This window comes from Lissotriton vulgaris, chromosome 9 (genome assembly GCF_964263255.1).
Source record: "Lissotriton vulgaris chromosome 9, aLisVul1.2, whole genome shotgun sequence".
Taxonomy (NCBI): domain Eukaryota; kingdom Metazoa; phylum Chordata; class Amphibia; order Caudata; family Salamandridae; genus Lissotriton; species Lissotriton vulgaris.
In genome coordinates, this window is record NC_141697.1 from 267,636,625 (window position 1) to 267,657,375 (window position 20,751).

The window sequence follows — 20,751 nt, forward strand, 5'->3', positions numbered from 1 at the left end:
GCCTCCCCTAAAAATATGTATATCTAAGCTTCAATGCATCTAGAACCACTATGCCCATCTCCGGTTTGGCCTGAATCTCTACAACCACATCTCACTCGCACTACAGTCCTCCACCGACTCCCAGTGAGGAAAGACTTATCTTCAAACCCCTATGATTGGTCCACAAAGAAATGCAAGGACGATCACCAGACTATATGCCTAAACTGTTCTTCCCCGAGAGCTGGAAGCACGCCAAACTCAGCGCTCTACTCAAGAAACCTACAGCAGACCCCACCGAACTCAAGAATTACCGCCCCATCTCTCTACTCCCGTTTCCAGCCAAAGTCATCGAAAAGACCGTCAACAAACAGCTGGCCGCCTTCCTCGAGACGAACGGATCCCTCGACCCATCGCAGTCCGGATTTCGTGCCAACCACAGCACCGAGACCGCCCTCATCGCCGCCACTGACGACATCCGAGCCCTGATGGACAACGGAGAAACAGCGGCCCTCATCCTCCTAGACCTCTCCGCGGCTTTCGACACGGTCTGCCACCGCACCCTAGTGCAGCGCCTCAGCAACGTCGGAATCCAGGAGAAGGCACTGGAATGGATCGTCTCCTTCCTCGACGGAAGAACACAAAGAGTCCGCCTACCACCGTACAAGCCAGAGGCCACCGAAGTCATCTGCGGCGTCCCTCAAGGATCCTCGCTGAGCCCTACTCTCTTCAACGTCTACATGAGCCCCCTCGCGGCCATCGCACGCCAACACAACCTCAACATTATCTCCTACGCCGACGACACCCAGCTGATCCTCTCCCTGACCAACGACCCCGCCGCCGCCAGAGCCAACCTGCACGAAGGGATGAAAGAGGTAGCCGAGTGGATGACGACGAGCCGCCTGAAACTGAACTCAGATAAGACGGAGGTCCTCATCCTGGGCTCCTCGCCCTCCGCCTGGGACGACTCCTGGTGGCCCCCCGCCCTGGGCACCGCACCCAAACCGACGGACCACGCACGCAACCTGGGTTTCATCCTGGACTCCTCCCTCTCCATGACCAGGCAAGTCAACGCCGTCTCCTCGTCGTGCTTCAACATCCTGCGCATGCTTCGGAAGATCTTCTGGTGGATCCCCACAGAGACCAGGAAGACCGTCACCCAGGCCCTCGTCACCAGCCGACTGGACTACGGCAACGCACTCTACGCCGGAACCACCGCCAAGATCCAGAAGAGACTCCAGCGCATCCAGAACGCCTCAGCCAGACTCATCCTCGACATCCCACGACACAGCCACATCTCCGGACACCTAAGAGACCTGCACTGGCTCCCGGTCAACAAGAGAATCACCTTCCGCCTCCTTACCCACGCACACAAAGCTCTCCACGATCAAGGCCCGAGCTACCTCAACAACCGCATCAACTTCTACGCTCCCAAACGCCACCTCCGATCTGCCAGCCACGCCCTCGCCGCCGTCCCACGCATCCGCAGAGCCACTACAGGAGGAAGGTCCTTCTCCTACCTGGCCGCCAAGACCTGGAACTCCCTCCCGGCCAACCTGCGCCTGACCCAAGACCACCTCTCCTTCAGGAAGAAGCTCAAGACCTGGCTGTTCGAGCAGTAGCGGCACCCCCCCCCCCCCCCCAAGCGCCTTGAGACCCTATGGGTAGGTAGTGCGCTCTATAAATGTCTTTGATTGATTGATTTAACTGTTCCGCCCCTATTTCCCATCCAGAAACCTAAGATCTACTAACCACAGCCTACTGTCTGTTCAATCATACTGATACAAGCACAGATCATTGCAATGGAGAGCACAGTATATCTAAGTCTTGAACCTGACTTCAGCTGATTCAGGAAATTGCTAATAACTAATTTATTCAAACAATCATACTGTTAACCTCCTCTGCAAATGCCACCTACATCTGACCCGGACTGGTGTGATGCCTAAAACCAACCTACCTAGGCGTCACTAGCCACTTACTATTGTTATGATATCAGGGTTTAGGAATTACTTTCACATGTACCTAAACCAATAGCACTCTGAGGCTACTCTGGTGCCTGCAGCACAATATAATAACCCTAAATAAATAAATCGGCAAATGGATACAAGCCCACTTATATTGTAAGCAAAATGTCCTCTTGGCCATTGCACAGTCAACCGTGACCTAAACCTAAGCCTGTGTGGAGTTCGTAGTGACCAGAAAACACCGCCGTACTACGCGGAGTTCCGTAAGTGGCAGAGTGTGCTTGGTCACGCGTGTTCCCATTGATTTTCAGTGCCGGGTGTTTGTCCTGTGCTGGAAAATCATCGCAAACTGCACCATACGCAGCGCAAGAGGGTGCTGCTTCTTTCCTGCCACTCGAGTAGATTTTCTACTCGAGCTGCAACTTTCTCAACTCGAACTGAAGGTTTTTCAACGCAAGCGGTCGCAACCACACGCAAACTCCCGCATTGAGAAATCCTAGCGCCTGCTTTGAGAAATCTCACCGGGAAGTGGATTTTTCTTGCTTGTGCTCACCAACTTCACATTGGGGAGCGCAAACAAGGATACATCTTCCCAGGAAGTGGATTCTCCTCGCTCGCCAACCTGATGATGGGGAGTGCAAGCGAGGAAAAAATCTCTGCTATGGGAAACTCCGTGTGCTCAGGACATCTGAAAAAAGTTGCCTCATCCCCACGCTCATGAACTCTACCGAAACAACACTAGCAAACTGAAAAAATGTATTTCATGAACAGGTATATTAGGAATTTTGTGAAACCTACAAAGGACACTCTGCATTTCTACCTTATGTTTAAGAAACATGTAAGTTGCTTCTGTCACATTATGCACTAACCTTGTCACAATATCCAATGGAAGTGAACTTCTTTTCCATCTGTCATCATCTGCCTCAGTGACCTCATATACTAGAACATAAGAGCAAGAGGTAGAAGCAGGGAAAAGGGAATGGGATAAGAGTGAAAACAGAAAGGAAGGCCTCCACATTTTGCCTTATCACTTATGGGTTAATTTATTGGCTCCTGTTTGTCCTTGGTATTCCTACACCTGTAAACATTATGAAATGTTCTAGGTTATGAGTTGTATTAGATGTAGTCAGGATGCAGGGCTGTAAGTGCTAGTTACCATTATGTTGAGTTCCTGCATGAGGAAGCAATACCTAGAAATAGTCAATGCAGAAGGCTTTTCAGGAAAGATTGCAGTCAGTACATAGTGTAGGTGTGGACTAGATTCATGTTAAGCATGTGTTTGGAAGGCACTGCTTGGTGCAGTGAACCAAGATTCACAGTTAGCTGTGGATTCTTGCACATTTCTGAAAACTAGACACCTGAGGGAACCCAGGGTGTAATGACTTGTGTGACTATTCTCCAATTACCTTGCACCTTCATCCACTGAAATTCCAGCATTTACCTCCGCACAGCGCCTACATGCCCTTGGGCATTCGTGCGCTATATACATTTTACAATCAAATCAAATCACTCTCACCAGGTAATGTTACCCACAAGCCCTTATAAACTTCAAACTTTGGCTAAAAACACATGTGTTCCACACAATTCTGTGATGGAAAGTTCTGAAATCTGCAGGGAGCAGACCAATTTCTTACCACCCAGCGTAGGCTGTGAGGACTCCCATATACCTGGGGTTGATCCGGTCCTGTTACAGGCACTAGGACCAGCGTAGTGGGTAGTGTTTTATCAGGATAAGTGGAATAATGCAAGGTGGTCAAGGGCATAGCTACCAATGGTGCAGCAGGTTCAGTGTACCAGATCCCGAAGATCTGAGGAGCCATTCACCACTGATAATTGCAGTATTTTATTACCCGAACAGTAGTCAAAGGGGGCATTTTCTATTCTTACACCAGGGCCTAGGACATCCATGCTATGCTACTGAGGGTGCAGGGCATTGTGGGTAGAAAAAACATTGTAGGATGTGCGGCACACCATCCTGGACTCCCCCAGGAGTCCAGTTTTCAGAAATGTGTGTGCTTGGTGGGTTTTCCAGGGAGGCAACCAAGTGCAGGCCCAAATACCACAGCTAACCCTATTGCCAATGGCTCCACTTTCCATTTTAGGACAGTTTGTTTCACAGGCGCTAGACCTAGCCACACAAGTGTGCTAGCATTTTTATAAGGACATGGGTGGAAAGACTGAGTAGTAGGAATTTTGTGGCTAGACACGGATTTTGAAAGTATCCTTCACAGAAATGTGAGTAACATGATTTTAGCAATTAGGGAAAGTAGGAAATTTGCAGGGCATTGTGGATAAGCGAATGGGGTCAATGCACGAATGGGATCAATCGGTGCCTCCCCAGAATAGCCCAGAGGGACGTTGGGAGACACCGACGGAGAGAGCGGAGCTCCTTATTTACCTGAGCTGCAGCCAGGTGAGGTGAGGCGCCATCCCCACAGAAACTGGATTGTGGTGGAGAATCAACATCTGACAAACAGGTGATATTTTTCCTTTATTTCTTTATCACTAAGTTATGCAAGCAGTAGCAACATCGAGGTCCTGATGAATGCATAGGATAAATTCCATTTATATGCAGAAACATGTCGACCACTTGCTGAGTAGATATTATGTCAAATCTACTTTCCACTGTTCACTTATTTTTAAACTTAGGGGTCTGAGAGAAAACAATAAAATACTTATTCTACTCAGTTCCACCTAATTTTACTCACTACACCCTTTTTTCACACGCACTGCTTTCTTTCAGTTGTAAATATCACACCAACACCATACTGACACCACCCAGTGAAACAATTAACATCAGTCTCCTCACTCACACAGTCCTCACTTTCCAACTAGTGTGACTGTCTTCGTACTAACTCCTGGGTAAGGAGAACCCAAATGATGTGATAGTGGTAGTACAGAACGGCAACTGATGGGAAAAATTCCTACCTTGGTTGCATGTCAAATGTATGAGTGGTTGAATGGTATTTATATACAAATAGTATTTAACTCACAATTTAATTTGTTGGTCGTATGGTGGTCAGTCTAAAGTACAAAAACATGGGTGTGACTCCTGGATACCTTTTGTTGTAGTAAGTCTTATGTTGGGGGCATGTGTCCAGTTCAGAGTCATTAAACTAGCCCTTAGACCCTCATTTAAATAGTGTGTGTTTTGGTGTATATGTTCCCTCAGAGTCAACTCAATTACAAATTCATACTGGTTGATTATAAGACTACTAGTAGTAGTAGTGTCAAAGCATCAATACTAATAAGAGTCTTGAAATATTGAACCCATCGTTTAGTGTTAGTGAGCCACATCAAGGCACCATTCACATTACGGTCCATTCACATACCTTTCATACACCACACAAAGCTATTTATACCACCTGCCACTTGCCCATCATACATAACATCAACAACATTACGGTCTATTCCCATGCCTTTCATACACCACACAAAGCTATTTATACCACCTGCCACTTGCCCATCATACATAACATCAACAACATTTCGGTCTATTCCCATGCCTTTCATACACCACACAAAGCTATTTATACCACCTGCCACTTGCCCATCATACATAACATCAACAAACCACCAACATTTAAGGGCCCATTACATTTATATGCCTACAGGACTGAAACACCAATCACACTTATATTCAACCACTCTTCAGTCAACTTATTATAGAAACACACCTCTAGCAAACCAATACACATAACTGCCAGCCAATAACCACACATTCCACCAGCCTATAGGTACATATTCCGCCAGCCAATAGCCACAGATTCTGTCACCCAACAGCCACACATTCTGCCTGTCAACAGCCATACATTCATTTAGCAACAACCACACATTCCGCCAGCCAAGAGCCACACATTCTGCTAGACGAAAGCCACATGTTCCACTAGCCAACAGCCAGACATTCACACAGACAACAACCATGCATTCCGTCAGTCAGCAGCCACACATTCCGCCATCCAACAGCCACACAATCACCACTACACACATACCGCTAGCTTTGGTTAGATTAGTGACTTGACCACAGGTTCACTTCGCCCACAAATATCAACTTCTACCTAAACAATATCTCTATAAAAGCAAACCTAGGTTGTGGTTTGACTACTCGTTCATGTCCCTCTCACCCGCAGTACTAATACTGCAAGGGTGACAGGTGCACCTACGCTAAAGCCTCACAGTGGATTCCTGCTTCGGCTCAGAAATACTTTTCTTTCAAGCACTGTAGGAGCACTCAGTGGACTATATTCAACTCCTTCCGGTGTGCGGCAGTAAGTTGGGCTGTCTGGGGATGTATTTGTGATCCTTTCCTCGGACAGTGTCAGTAAATCTAACTTTGAAAATGGGACTAAACATTCTGGGGCAGACTCTACTAAATTCACTAAAGAGCACTTCTGGAAAATCTTGGGGTTTGGTGCACAAGGTACTCCGTCAAAACATGGTGCATGTCCTTTTGACTGTTATATGCAGTGAACTCACTAAAATGCATTTATGATACGATGGACAGACCTTCCGCCACATTTTTGTTGGGGGATGAAGATGGTCAGCAGCCAAAAGCAAGACCAGTATGTGCCTCTTTATTGGAGTCAGTAAATACATAACGGCTCAAATTTAATTTGCAAACAAAAAATCTTGGATTAGAGTTCTTCTTTCAAAATCAGATGGATGTATTTCTAAAGCTACTCAGCTACTAAATTATTGGCCCATGAAAGTTATATTTCCACGAAGATTCCTTTGGGGCAGATAGTAACTTCTATTATAAGTGCTCCACTTCAGTCAGTTTCACAGAATTTCACTTTTGGTACAAAGTGAAGCAAGTTGGGAAACACAGGCCAGGCTGAGAAGGGGCCTGGGGACAGTAATATCTTCTCTCCTGCCACTTCCTTTGCCGAGCACAAACTCTGCATGGGCTATATCAGCGACTCTGTTGCTCTGTTGGAAGAATACCATCTGCAAAGGCACAGTCCTGCAGCCTTACAGAGTCCTTCACAACAGACGAAGTAGAGGATATTACTTTTAAAGTACTAAGGGTTTCAATAACAGACAACTGAAAATCAAGGAAGGATATCAGTCTTCCTGTGCTAGTCTGCCGATAAACAACATATGCATTATGTTGCCAACTGAATCAGGTGAGCAGCACACTTCTTCTATCATGTATGTATGCATTTTACGACTGGCATTGTATGGCTGAAGATTTGGTGGTTTTTATTAACTCCACCCATGTACTTGTTGTAATCTATACTACTATTATAAAGAGAGAACTGTGTCCTTTGAGCCAGGTAAACTCGAAAAGTACACCACCAATCCAAACACCCAATACATGTTTGAAAACGTCAGGGCAAGCAGAAGGACATAGGCTATATAAATTTAAAAAATAAAAGTTATTTACAAAATTTATATTAAAAAAAAAGTAGTCCCTCCAAAGTAGCGCCGGCCGCGACATGCGTTCTCACGTCAGGAGCACTGGGAGGAGCGGCGTCCGAGGAGCGGCGGACATGGCGCGGGGGAGGAGGGTGACCTGAGGAGCAGCGGACAGGCCAGCGGCGGTTCGAGCAGCGGAGAGGGGGACATGGTGCGGGGTAGGAGCGGCGGCGGACAGAAGGTGAGGAGCAGAGCAGCAAGGAGTGGTGAACTGAGGAGCGGCAGTTGAGGTAAGGCTCCGGGGACAATGTCAGGGCAGGCGGGTGTCGGGCCAGGCGGGGGATGGGGAGTTACAACAACACAGATCGGCTGAGGAAAGGCAATGTCGGGGCATGCGGGGTTGGGGCAGGCGGGAGACAGGGACTAACAAGGTGACGGATGGAACATTTTGCAGGTAGTACTGTCTGACCTCCATTGACTCAGGTCCTGCGGGGGTCGGGCCAGGGGGAAAAACAGATCGGCTGAGGAAAGGCAATGTCGGGGCAGGAGGTGGTCGGGACAGGCAGGGGACGGGGCAGGCGGGGGCACGGGCTGCTTGCCAATGTTGGGTCAGGTGGGGTAGGGGAAGCCTGAATGCTCCCGGACAAGGTCGGGACGGGCTGCTAGTCAAGTATAAAGGTGGACATGTGGACTTATGCCAACTGTCCCGAAACCCAAACAGGAGAAGTGCTCTATTGTGAAGTGTAATGAGCACATATACTTCCCTGTCTGAGAATTTGACAGTGAGCAGGTTGTGGTAGCACAAAGCACTGCTCTGCCATTTTTGGAGGTTCTTGCCAACAAACTTCTGAGGGAATCCTTTGCTGTGTTTTCTAAATGTACCACAAGCCACAGTGCCAGTTTTGTTTAATTCCCTAAACAACTAGACAGAGGCATAACAAAGACCCCCACAGCCCCCGTGGTGCGGAAGGGGTCCCCAGGATTATCCATACTGGAGGAGGCCCCCTCAGCCCCATCTGTTGTGAGCGTGAGAGTCCCCTTCAGCATATCTTGCAGGAGGGGGGAACTCATGTTTTGTTATGCAACTGTAGCTTAACGCCTGTATAAAAAGTATCTACATAAAGTTTATGACCTTTATGAAGGAGAGATTGGGCAAGCTCCTGCATGATCTTCTCAGTATATCCCAATGTGGAAGGACAACCTGCAAGATTTGTTGCAGAGTCCGTCCTAGTGTATACTGGCAGGCTGTACACATAACCAGTAGAGCTCTTGCATAACATGTACATCTTCATGTCTTAAAAAGCTCTCTCACTAGGTATGTACTGCCTGAACAATAGACACACATTTACAGCATCAAGGACTTACTAACTGCTATGTTTTTATTTATTTATTTATTTTTATGAGTTTATATAGCTCATACTTGAACCGAAGGTATCAGGTATCTGAGCACGTTATATAAGCACCAGTTGCATTACACAATGACACATTCATTTTTGTTAGGCACAGGGAGATTAAGTGATTTGCCCAGAATCACAGGATGTTGAGCTTCATTGCCGAGACTCAAACCCAGTTCCCCAGATTTGAGATCGACCGCCCTGGCCATTAGGCCATATCCTCTCCCCTAAATTCTTTTCAGGAGTATAAATCTCTGGAAACTTGGCAGGCAAATGTTCGACAACAGGCTGAAATTTGAATACCCTGCAATGGTCTGGGTGGCTCAGGGGCAATGCAGCATAGTTGTCGTTGAAATGCAGCATATACTGCAAAATCAGAAACCTGTCTCTGCTCATGACCAATGCGAAACAAGGTGTTACCCAAACCACACAAATAGCCCAATAGGACTGCACAATCGGTTGGTGGACTATTCCCATCATCAGAATTAAGCCCAGAATTTTTTTCAGCTCCCCAAGTGAAGGGGAAGTCTGCAGGCGTGCCCTAGAGTGAGGCGCCAGAGTGCATTCATGCTCCCTCAGAAACCTTTCAGCATACACAAATTTGTTAGAAGAACAATTTTCTCAAGGAAGTCTGCATCCAGAAAAAGACGTAAGTAGTCAATAGGCAAAATATTTGCTGAATTGAGCTTATTTCCACCATCTCAGTGAAAGGGGTAATTACTAGCAGAACTAAGGGGCGGATTATGATAGCGGATAATCCGTATCCTCCAGGCCGGCGGAAGCCACCGCCAGCCCGGAGGATGCGGATTATCCACTGCGGACTGAGAAAAGACCCCCCGCCAGATTAGGATGGCAGCCATATTAGGATGGCGGCGCTCCTATGCCTTTCCACAGCGGCATTTCCGCCGTGGAAAGGTACACAGTGTTTTCTTCGGGGGCCCGTTGCGGGCCCCCAGGGGTGAAGGGGGGTGCGGGGTGCACATGGGGTGTACCTATGGTACCCGCCTGCCTTTGCGTGCACGAAGCGGCAGGCACCACGCGGTGCCTGCAGCTTCATGCATGCAAAGTTAAACATGCATTTTTTAACATTGCGGCGTGTGCTGCTTCAACTAGCACCCGCCACAATGTTAAAAATACTGAGGGTGGCGGTCACATCCTAATTAGCACGGAGGGGTCGCCGCTGTCCTTGCGGACGGTCCCTCCTCCTCTGGGGGTGGCGGACGGACGCAGGTCCGTCCGCCATCCTAATAGGCCCCTAAATTAGGAGTCTGCCAACAAAGCACTCCATCTGTGCTTGACCCCAAATCTGCTCTCCCTTTTTATTGGTCTACCCTGTCACTAGCTCTTCACTGCACAGTTAGTGCTTGGAAAGGCACATCACGACTACAAGGGCCATGTTCCTTTGAATCATTGGAAGATGAGTCATCACCGGATGGAACATTGACTGAAAAATTACTCCCAGATCTTGTTCCATAACCCTCTCCCTCTGCTGCTGTCTCAGTATCAGACCCTACCTCAAAGCTCTCCTCCATTATTCCAGTTAGCACTTCAGAAGCAGTCATCCAGCAAGACGCCATCTCTGTTTCCTAACTAATACTTTCTGGCCAAGGTAGAATGCAGATATTCTTGTAAAAATAAATGCTGGGTGTCTGTGTGTTAGGGTGAGTGGTGCTATGAACTAAAAGAATGTAATGTAATGTTGTGATAGTATAGTAAAGTGTGGTCACAAAACAGTCTCAACCTCGCACTTAAATGACACAAAGAATGCTCCAAAGATCTAATACTGCCAAAAAGGCCACCAAAGATCCAGCACTGCCAAAATCTTCTCCAACAAAGCTAAAACAAAAACAAAACAAGACACTTATGTTGCACCACACACAAGACAAAAACACATTATGCAACATTCATTCCCAATGCCAGGAGAAAAATCTTTGTGACATGTTTCTTGTGGAAGAGTAAATGTGGTGACTCACACTGAAGTTAGCCATTTGCACCATGTGCCTCTCTGCTTCCATCCACGGCAGCATATGGCAATGTGTTAGCCCATGTCAGGCACTGATCACTTCTTGTGTCATTCACATTTTACTTTCACTCAGCACAACATGTATCATTGGGGAAATAGGTGTCTATGCTTCAGCCATTTATCAGTTATTGTGTCCTTCACATGTTATTCTACCCTGCGAGGCATACATCATGGGTAAATGGCTGAATCCAATTCAGCCACTGCTCAGTCATTCAGCTATACAAATGTTGCTTCGGCGCACCACAGCATAGGGCAATGTGTCAGCCCAACCACCATGACCTCTGTTTGAATGTGGCATCTCTGAAAAGGGTAAGCTCACCTCTTCCCAAAGATGCCTTTACCTATTTTGTTCTACCCAGGAATGCTTGAAAAGACCCAGGCAATACAAAACCGAAAAACAAAATTGCATCTAAACATTCCCTTCCCTGCGGAGGGGAAAACAGCCGCCCCATCCCAGTTCCAAAATAGAAAAACCCTAGTGGAACCCTGCTCAAGGATTGCAATGCAGCTGTGTTTCACGACCAGGAATCCGTTTGAGAAATGCGGGGCATATTACCAACAACTAGCGATAATTTTTGTCTCTAACTTGTTTAGAGACAAAAATTATCGCCGCACATCGGCGATTTTTATCGCAGATAAACCTTGCTATTAACAAGGTTTATCGCAAATGCGATAAAAAACGGCCGAAATGCATGAATATCGCTGAAAAGTCAGCGATATTCATGCATTATCGAGCAAATGCTCTTAGCCATGTTATCCACCTCCCATTGGATAACATGGCTAAGAACTGCTCAGGGCAGGTGTTAGCTTTTGGAGATATTCCCGCTTAGCGGGAATATCTCCAAAAGTTGGTAATAGGAGATAGCGATGTTAGCGACTGTTTTCAGTGTCTAACATCTTGGCACGCCCACTTTGCATCTCATTAGTGATAAATATCACTGACATGCAAAGTGGGGCCCAAGATGGTCGCTATCTCCTACTAGCTGTCACTAACTGGTGTTAGCGACAGCTTGGTAATAGGGAAATAATTTTATCTCCGCTTTCTTGGCTTTTAAAGCTAAAAAAGCGGAGATAAACCCCCTTGATAATATGCCCCTGCATTCCTTGAAAGGAGAAATTCACCCCTTTCCAGCAATGCCACCCTCAAACACTGAGGGTCAGACAGGTGGGGTAAAAATGCAGCAGACACACAGGGAGCTGCCTTACTTGCTCCTGCTTGTGCCATCTGGTGGGATTTGTGACTTTAGCATGTCAAGCGGCTCACTGACATCCTCATTGATGGGTGTGGGAGGAGGGAAGGTTGATGGGGCAGCATTGGAGCTTCTCCCGCAGCCCCCCAGGTGGGCGACCTGTTGATGTCCAGCAGCTGCATGGAGGAAGTCAACGGGTTGTCCACCACAATTAACGGGATAATGATCCCGGCTGATAATTTAAGTAAACAAAAACAGAAAGAAAATCTTAAAATTGAATGTAGGCTAGTTTAAATAAAGTTCTATTTAAGTGTCATGTGACAACCCTACTCTATTCAGCTGACACGCTCAGCAAACCGGGACATGTGTTCAATGTACTGAAATTAGCTAGGAGAGATGGTGAAAAACTGTGACTGTCTCGACAAATCCTGGTAGCCTCCTCACCCTATACCCCCGGCCTTCGGTCTAAAGCCTGGGTGCCTGGGTGCTCACAAACATTTTCCCGGGGCCACAAAGTTTTGTCTATGGTGTAACTGAGGGCTGCACTGATGCCAGCGGGGGTGTAAAGTGGATGTAGGAGAAGCAAAGCATGTATATCTAGTGGCTGAACTCAATTGCGCAATGTGAAACCAGAAAACCTGGATGTATCCCGACTTGACCAAATTGTGTGACATGGGCAATTGTTTTACTTCAAATTCCCTCCTTTTTAGGTTTTGCCTCGCCAAAAAGATGCGCTCTGCGCATCTTTTTCGGCGCAGGCGAAAACCTGATGAGAATTGTAGTGTGCTTTGGCTCGGCCCTCGTCATTCATTGGCTGGCTCCGTAAATGGAGCCTTGCCATTGGATGAGGGGCCTGTCCGTCAATGCCGGACCAGACACGGGGCGTTCCCGACATTCTTTGGCTTTTGCCGACGTCACGCGACGCCGGGAACGCCCCCGAGTCTGGTCCGGCATTGCCGGCACTTCTGCGTCTCTCCTGCCCCGTGACTGGCCGGCCGGCCAATCCTAGCGCGGCCGGCCGGAAGTGCCCGCCCCCCGCAGCCCGGGGGAAGAAGGAGAGGAAGACGGCAAGCAGTATGGCGGCGCCCGCGGGTCTCCCGTGGCCTGGAGGGAACCCCGGGAGATGCGGAGGACGTTGCCGGTCTCCCATGCCGAAGAGGGAGACCGGAGAAGTGCCAGAGAGATTGTCGACGTTGCCGGTCTCCCATGCCGAAGAGGGAGACCGGAGAAGTGCCGCCGTCGCATGGTGCAGGTGAGTCGAGTTTTTTTTTTTTTTCCCTCCTCTCTTCCCCTGCCTTCCTGCCCCAACCTCTCTCCCCCTGTCTCCTACCTTCACTCGTCGCTACGGGCCGCCGCTTAAGCGAGGTCGCTGCCGCCTTGCAATCTCCACGAGGCAGGACGCTGTCGTCTCCGATGTACTACAAGCTGCAGCCGTTTTGCCAGGAGCGGCTTGGGTGGCCTGTTGAGATTATTATTAAGCGGCGATACAATAAATATGTTATCGGAGTCCAATCCTACCGTTGAATATTTCTTGCCGGATGGTTGCTTTGATCTATTTTTATTGGTGCCCGACTATGAAGACTGCGCCCCCTGATGCATTCCTTTTGGGTCCCGCACTCTTTCGATCCAGGGGCAGTTCTTCCGGTGCTCGAGCTCTTCCTGCTGGTTCAGTGTGCGGACAGCGCCGGCCCTCTCCCCTTCCCTGCAGCCTGTACAGAGAGCACATGCGCCGACCGTTAACACGCGTGGCCGCCGTGAATTGAGTCCTCGGGCTGCCACAGTTGTGACCTTCGCACCGTGTGATCTCAGAACCCGAGAGTTGCTTGTGGTGAAGTATTCCGGGATTATGAATTGCAGCCATAAACGTTTCCAAAACTAAAGTGACAGGCAGCTAATAAACGCAGGGTGTCGCGTTGCTCCCTTGCGTTTGACTGTTCCACCTCAGGTATTTGCAATCCCGGGACCCTGCACGCGCTGTGGAAACAGCGCCCTGCTTCTTGTCACTCAAACGCTGCCCATAGCCAGGCTAGGCAAGCTGGCTGACCTGCAAACAAAGTGCCAGAGGGCTGCTTGTGCGATATTCACCCACTGACCTTACATAAGGCGAGGCCCGCCAGAAAATGCACAGAACAAAATGTGTGAATGAATGCACGCTCCATAAAACCCAGCGAGGGAAGAGAGGTAGAAAAGCCGCACCCACTTTGCCTCCCTGCTGCACCAGGGACAACAACACATCACCCAGGGCACTGAGACTGGGTGATCATAGGCGGTCTGTAACCTGAGTGGATCGTAGAGTGCACATGATGACATCATCGTAGGCTCTGAGGCTAGCGTAGGCTCTGAGGCCAGTGTGCAATGGTTGGGTGATGCTAGGAGTCCTGTAAACTTTTATTGTATTCGCCGATGGGATAAGTAATAACGCATAACACTGTGCTGGTGAGGACAGTGTGATCAAAGATGACATATCACCTGATTAAACTTTAAAAAGAACATCTAATAACATCATTTTAGGCTCTGGGAGGCTAGTGTACAATGGTTGGGGTGATGTTAGGAGACCTGTAAACATTTGTTGTATCTATAGACGGTATATTTAATAGCAGATCACACTGCTTGTGAGGACAGTGTGATCATAGATAGCCCATCATCTAATTAAACTTTAAAAAGGACATCTAGTATCATCATTTTAGACTCTGCAAGGCCAGTCTACAATGGTTGGGGTGATGCTAGGAGTCCTGTAAACATTTATTGTATCTGCAGACGGGATAAGTAATAACAGATCACACGGTGCTTGTGAGGACAGTGTGATCATACATGGCCTATCATCTAACTAAACTTTAAAAAGGATGTATACTATCACCATCGTAGGCTCTGTGAGGTTATTGTACAATGGTTGGGGTGATGCTAGGAGCCCTGCAAACTTTTCATTTTATCTGCGGAAGGGATATGTTATAACACAGCTTCTGAGGACAGTGTGATCATAAGTGGCCTTTTACCTGATTAAACTTTAAAAAGGACATCTAATAACATCATTTTAGTTTCGGCGAGGCCAGTGTACAATGTTTGGAGTGATGTTAGGAAGCCTGTATCACCTGATAAAACTTCAAAAAGGACATCTAATAACAATTTCTGTCTCTGTGAGGCCAGTGTACAATTGTGGGGTTGTGCTAGGAGTCTTGTAAACTTTTCATTGTATCTGCGGAAGAGATGTGTTATAACACACCATGCTGTACCAATTTTGCACACCCTTTGTGTTTGAGTAAGTTGCAAGCTGGCACATCTGTTTGCTCCAGGCAGGTGCTGTTTGGTGGACTTTAAGCAAGATGAGTTTCTAGAGCTCAGTGATTTAGATGCACTAGATTGTGCTGTAACCACGATAGAGCCAGAGATCATGCAGGGCTAAATCATACAACTGATGGAGAAATCGGACATGTAGATGGAACTGGTGGTGGTCGTCTGCTTTCTCTTTCTTCGGATCTGTTTAAGTTCACAGTGCCCTTGGCTCCGGTGCAAAAGAGTGTATACAGAGCAGAAAGAGGGACCTCCTTTTGTACAGGATGAGCATCCTGAGATGACAATAGTCATCCTTGGCTCTAGTGCCAAGTTCAGTCCTCTTGGAAATTTAAGTAGCAGTATTTTACTTGCAGCATTTGTAGCTGGGGTTAATAAGTAGTTCGCATACTTAATTGGAATTATGCACTGTAAATATTTTGTAAAACTTTTTTGTATTGTAATTTCATCTAGTTATGTATATGGAATGAGATTTTTACCTGGAGGCTGTTTTCCAGGTCAGGTAACAAAAATAATAGAGCACCTCCTGGCGCGTGCTGCGCTGCTGAAATCAGTCCTATCGCCAGGGAGCAGTATGGGGGAGCAGAGGGCAGGTACCTATTGTTTGGTACTCATTATGTTGGATATTGGGTATTAAGAAAATCTACTGTGAAGCATAGAGCCCTGGGCAATCACACCTGGACCGAGAGACTGGTGCACAAACACTAGGGTTAGTACACGATCATAAATATAGACGCACTTTCCCCGGTTTTGTAAAGCAAGTCCAAAATCAAACTCTCGAGCAGTAAAACTGATCAGGCGTTTACTTATTTCATCTACATTAAAAATAATGAGTGAGTCGGCCCTTGGGCCTGGAATTTTTCGCATGCCAGTTGCGCCAACCTCTTTTAAGTGGGCGCATTGACCCGCTGAGCTGCCTCGCTAGCCTGCAAGCCAGGAGGTTATTATGGGTCACCAGAGCTGCAATGCTGCATTGTTTTACGCCACATCAGCCTCTTGCGGAGGCTAGCGCAGCGTACGAAGGGGGTGTTGAACGGCTCCTGTCAGGATTGGGAGGTGGGGGCTGCGTCATGCGCGCGCAGTTTATTTTTCCGGGTATCTCGCGCTCTCCAGTGACGCCGAGATTGATGGATCGAATACAGACTGCGCAGAATGATAACTAATGCACACCAGAAGGGTCTGGTATCCTCTGTGGATGAGATCTAAAGCCCTGTGACTCGCATTAAATGTAGCATACTTCTGCTCTGTGTGGGGGGGGCTCTGTGTGGGTGTATGTGTGGAGGGCGCTGTGTGGTTGTGTGGGGGGGCGCTGTGTGTGTGTGTGGGGGGGCTCTCTGTGGGTGTTTGTGTGTGGCATTTGCGAGAGATTAAGCTATTGGCATTGTAAATGACAATGCCATTTATTTATGTTAAAAAAAACATAAATAAAAATAATGTCAAGAGCAATGCCAATAGCTCTAACTTTAACAAAGGCAAAACCATTGCATTGTAAATGCTTGTTCTTTATTATCACATAGAAGAGGAACTTGAAAAACATGACTTCAGGATGTGTGCTGTACAAAACCATCTCCTGTGCTTGGGTGTAATCGCTAATGGAATTGTTGTCGGGAGTATGAACGTTTCTGAATTAATGTTTGAAAGCTATCACTTTAAAAAAAAATACTTCTGAATGCACTGCTATAATTTGATTTACTAAGGTAAAATGGTTCCACAGGTCAATGAAATACACTTTTTGAATTTTGAAAAGACTATCCTATTTTTAAATGTTTGCGGTCTAAAAATGATGGTGTTCCTAAAGTTAAGGGCCTAGTTACTTCCTTTCCCATATGCAATTAACCTTTTAATAAGTGCTTGCCGTATATTTAAGATTTTTTTTCCATGTTAGTGCTGAGTCGAGTAAATAGCAGCACAGTGCTGCAGGTAAAGGTCAGGAGGGGCGCATGTAGCCCCTGGGCAGTACTTTGAGTATCACTGGTCTAAAGGGTCAGTCAAGAAGCCACTGGCAAGAACAGAAAGTAAACAGATCTCTAAGAGAACGGTTAGGTATCTGTAGTGCTTAGCCCTCAGAAAGAAATAGGAAGGCCTAAGAATGTGACATGGGTTCAATCCTGTGATGACATCAAGGGTCAGAGGGTGCATAACGTCACTTCCTTTTCACCCCAATGTGGTGAAATGAAGTGCGAACAGCTCCCTACATCAAGCGAGCCTCCTTTCAGATCTGACCAGACTTTGTAAAGAAAGTTCCTCCGCAGCGGGAGCAGTCTCATGCGCGTCCCGTCATCCCCTGGGCATTTCCATTCCATCTGATACATATTCTTAGAATATAAACAAATGGCGGGGTTTTATCGAGAGCGACATCAGGCGCTGCTTTGGCCATCATTTATTACTGCGGACAGGAAGCTCTGAGGCAGAATCCCAAAGAAGGCGATACTAGCCAATCACCGGCTGAGGGTGACAGAGAGGGTGCAGGCTGCAAGCGTGCAGGGAAGGCCTGGGGCCAAGAGGCGAGGCCTCAGAAGACAGGCTTGCCACTCTATTCGGAGAGAAATATTGTCAGTTTACTTATATTTTAACATTCTCGGTGGGCCAGCAGTTGGCAAGAATACAATCTTCGGATTTCGTCTGTCTCTATTCGCTTTCATTTACGAATAGCTTAGCCAGCTCTACAACAGTTTTAAAGTATTTTTTCCAAGTAGTTTCTGTTTTGTGTTTATACACCAAAAAATTATAAATTGGGCAAGCATAATCTGGCATTAATTCTAAATATTTCGCTTTTTGCCGGTTTAGTTGCTTCGCATAATTTTTCTTCCAGAAACTGAATTTATGTGCCACAAGGCGTTTCCTGCTTGTTAAAGTCTCCAAATGGTATCTCTCGTGGCTTTGGTATACAGGGTACGGTATCCCGACAACAAATTTCCCGAACGATACCGACCAAGTGCATTTCGAGTAATAGTGTGTTACACTTCGTGACAATAGCACTCATTACTAGGAGGAAAACAATTCAATTTGCCCACTGCGTTTGTTAATTTGTTTTTTTACGGGCCTTTAACACAAAAACACTGATTATGCTGATAAAATACTGGCCAGGTGGCAACCCTAGAATGCAGAGTCAGGGTCAGTGCACGTGAAGCTGAGAGGAGAAGCAGGTGGGGCCGACCAGTGCCAGTACATATGGCCAGGGACTACCCAACACCCCCCTCCCCCGCCTTGTGTAAACCAACATTTATTAAAATGGACATGAGAGAGGATTTCCTTGGAGGCCGGGGGTCGTACAACCCCCCCGGCCGTATTTATTAAAAACATAAAATCAAAGAAAAATTGAAATAAGCAATATATACACAATTATTTACGCAGAAAAAGGTACTTGACATTAGATTACAATTCATGTACACAGATATCAGATGGCTAACCTTAACATATTTCTAATACAAAGTATTTCCTATCCGAAACTAATATCTGAATCATAATCACAGATTAATGATTTTTTCTGCGTATCCTATTGGGCCTACGGCAAGGTCGCTAAATGGTGTCAGATCCTTATCATACAGCCACGCCCTCCCGTAGGAGTGCACATGCGCAGAGGGCCCGTTTCCTGAGAGGGTACTTCCCCCCCCCCCCGGTTACCCCTGTATGCTCCATGAACCCAATTAACAAGTGGGGGGCCCTTGCACTCTGCGCTGTTTAGTGACGTCATTGTGCCCGTGCAGGTGGCTAACCAACCTAAAGAAAGCGTGACTCCCCCCTCCCCCGCACCTATCCAGCCAACCGGATGTACCGCCCCAGGAGTTCTAGGAGAGACCACTTGTCCCTCCCCCTGTGCGACCACATTCAAGAATAGTGCCGCCCCCTAAGGACCTTAAATTGACTGCTCACCAATCATGACCTTACCGCCACAGGCCAGCGTAGTTGCCTGACTATCTGGCCCCACCTTTCCTCCTACACTGAAAGGTCAGGCCCTGCCCTAACACCCCCTAGCCAAGCCATAATCTTCTCCAATAAGATCTCATTACCTAATCTAGTCAGATGGACCCCGTCTTTAACACCTTGCACGTTAGCGGTTTTCCCGCTGTGCGCTGGGTTTTTTAAAAACCCGCGTTACATGACGAGCTCAGCTCGTCATGAGTGTACGAGAGGCGTAACTCATGACGAGCTGAGCTCGTCATGAGCATAGAAGGGGTTAAAGAAGCACGGCTCACCCCTGATACACCCATGCGCTATGTTTTGCAGCTGAGGTGACCTAAACAATTTCTCAATTTTATTGTTGATCCTCTTTACCGAGTGATTCAATGCTTTTACAGACTCTCCTCCCCTCCATTTGAATCTGGTTATCATCTGGGACCAACTATGGTGTAGCCCTGGCATGCCTAAGCTAACCAGCCTACCTCAGAGATTATCTCCTCCATTAAGACCCTTCTCCCCAAATTTACCAGATCGTTCCCGCCCAAATGCAAGATCACGACCGTGGGCGGCGGACTGTGTCTGTTCAACAGATCTGTAACAAACCCCCTAAACTGACTGAGGCGGAGACCCCCTTTACCATGGAAAGATATCTTGAAACCATCCTGCTCAGTTCTCTGTCTGTAGTTACCTGCAAGAAAAACAGATTTAATGCGGCGTACATACGAATGACCAATAACCCATACAACTTGTGCTCCTTTGTCCTGTGGATGTGGACGCTATTGTGAAGAATCTTGCTGTTGACGTGCTGATGGCAGTTTCCCTCCTGCGTGGCATGTTCGAGAAACTGAAATATAAGCAGACAAAGAGGACAAGCATCAGTCTACCGTTGTCTTGACACCCTCACAACATGTGCAGCCGCACATTGCGCTTGTAACAATTAGAAGACCAACTTCCAATTCTTTTTACACTGTTGCAGTGCAAACCTCTAGCTGTTGCCTTAGTGGCAGCCCCTATCCGGAATGAATGTGTTCCAAAGTCTTTTGGATCCAATCCAGTCCTGTCAATAGCCATGGGCAATACCCTTTTAAATTGGAGCCTGGTGAGCGGGGTACTGTCAGCATGTATTAGTAGTGTCCCCCCTGCTGTACTATTCCTCTGTTGGAGGAAGGCCTCTAGGTGCATCACTGGGCAGCATGGGTTGCCTTGCGCCCAATGAAGTACAAACCCTTCACCACGGGCTTCTTGGTCAGTTTTAGATTTTTTAATTGTTATTAGCAGTGTGCTGCCCTGCATCTTTGTGTGCTCGAGCTGAAGCCCACCTAGCACATCCTGTTTGTTGCGCGCCACTAGTTCCCCTACTCTAAATGCCCCATAGAAAGCTAGTGTAAAGGCAGCTCTGAACAATAATGCTTCTCCTGTTGAGCTGCAAATGCCACCCAGGGCAGTTAACAGTGATGAAATACAAAACAGGGGGAGGTAGAGGGAGAGATCAGCCAGGTTCGCCCTCCACAGCAATACTTATTCAAAAAAAGATCTGAAAAATTCAGATCCCGAGAACCTGGCTAACTACTGGAACAAGACACCTTTAGGTCTGTTTCAGAAACAGGGAAAGAAAACTTTTTCTTTATAGTCCCCTCACTCACCGGAGTTTCCTCACG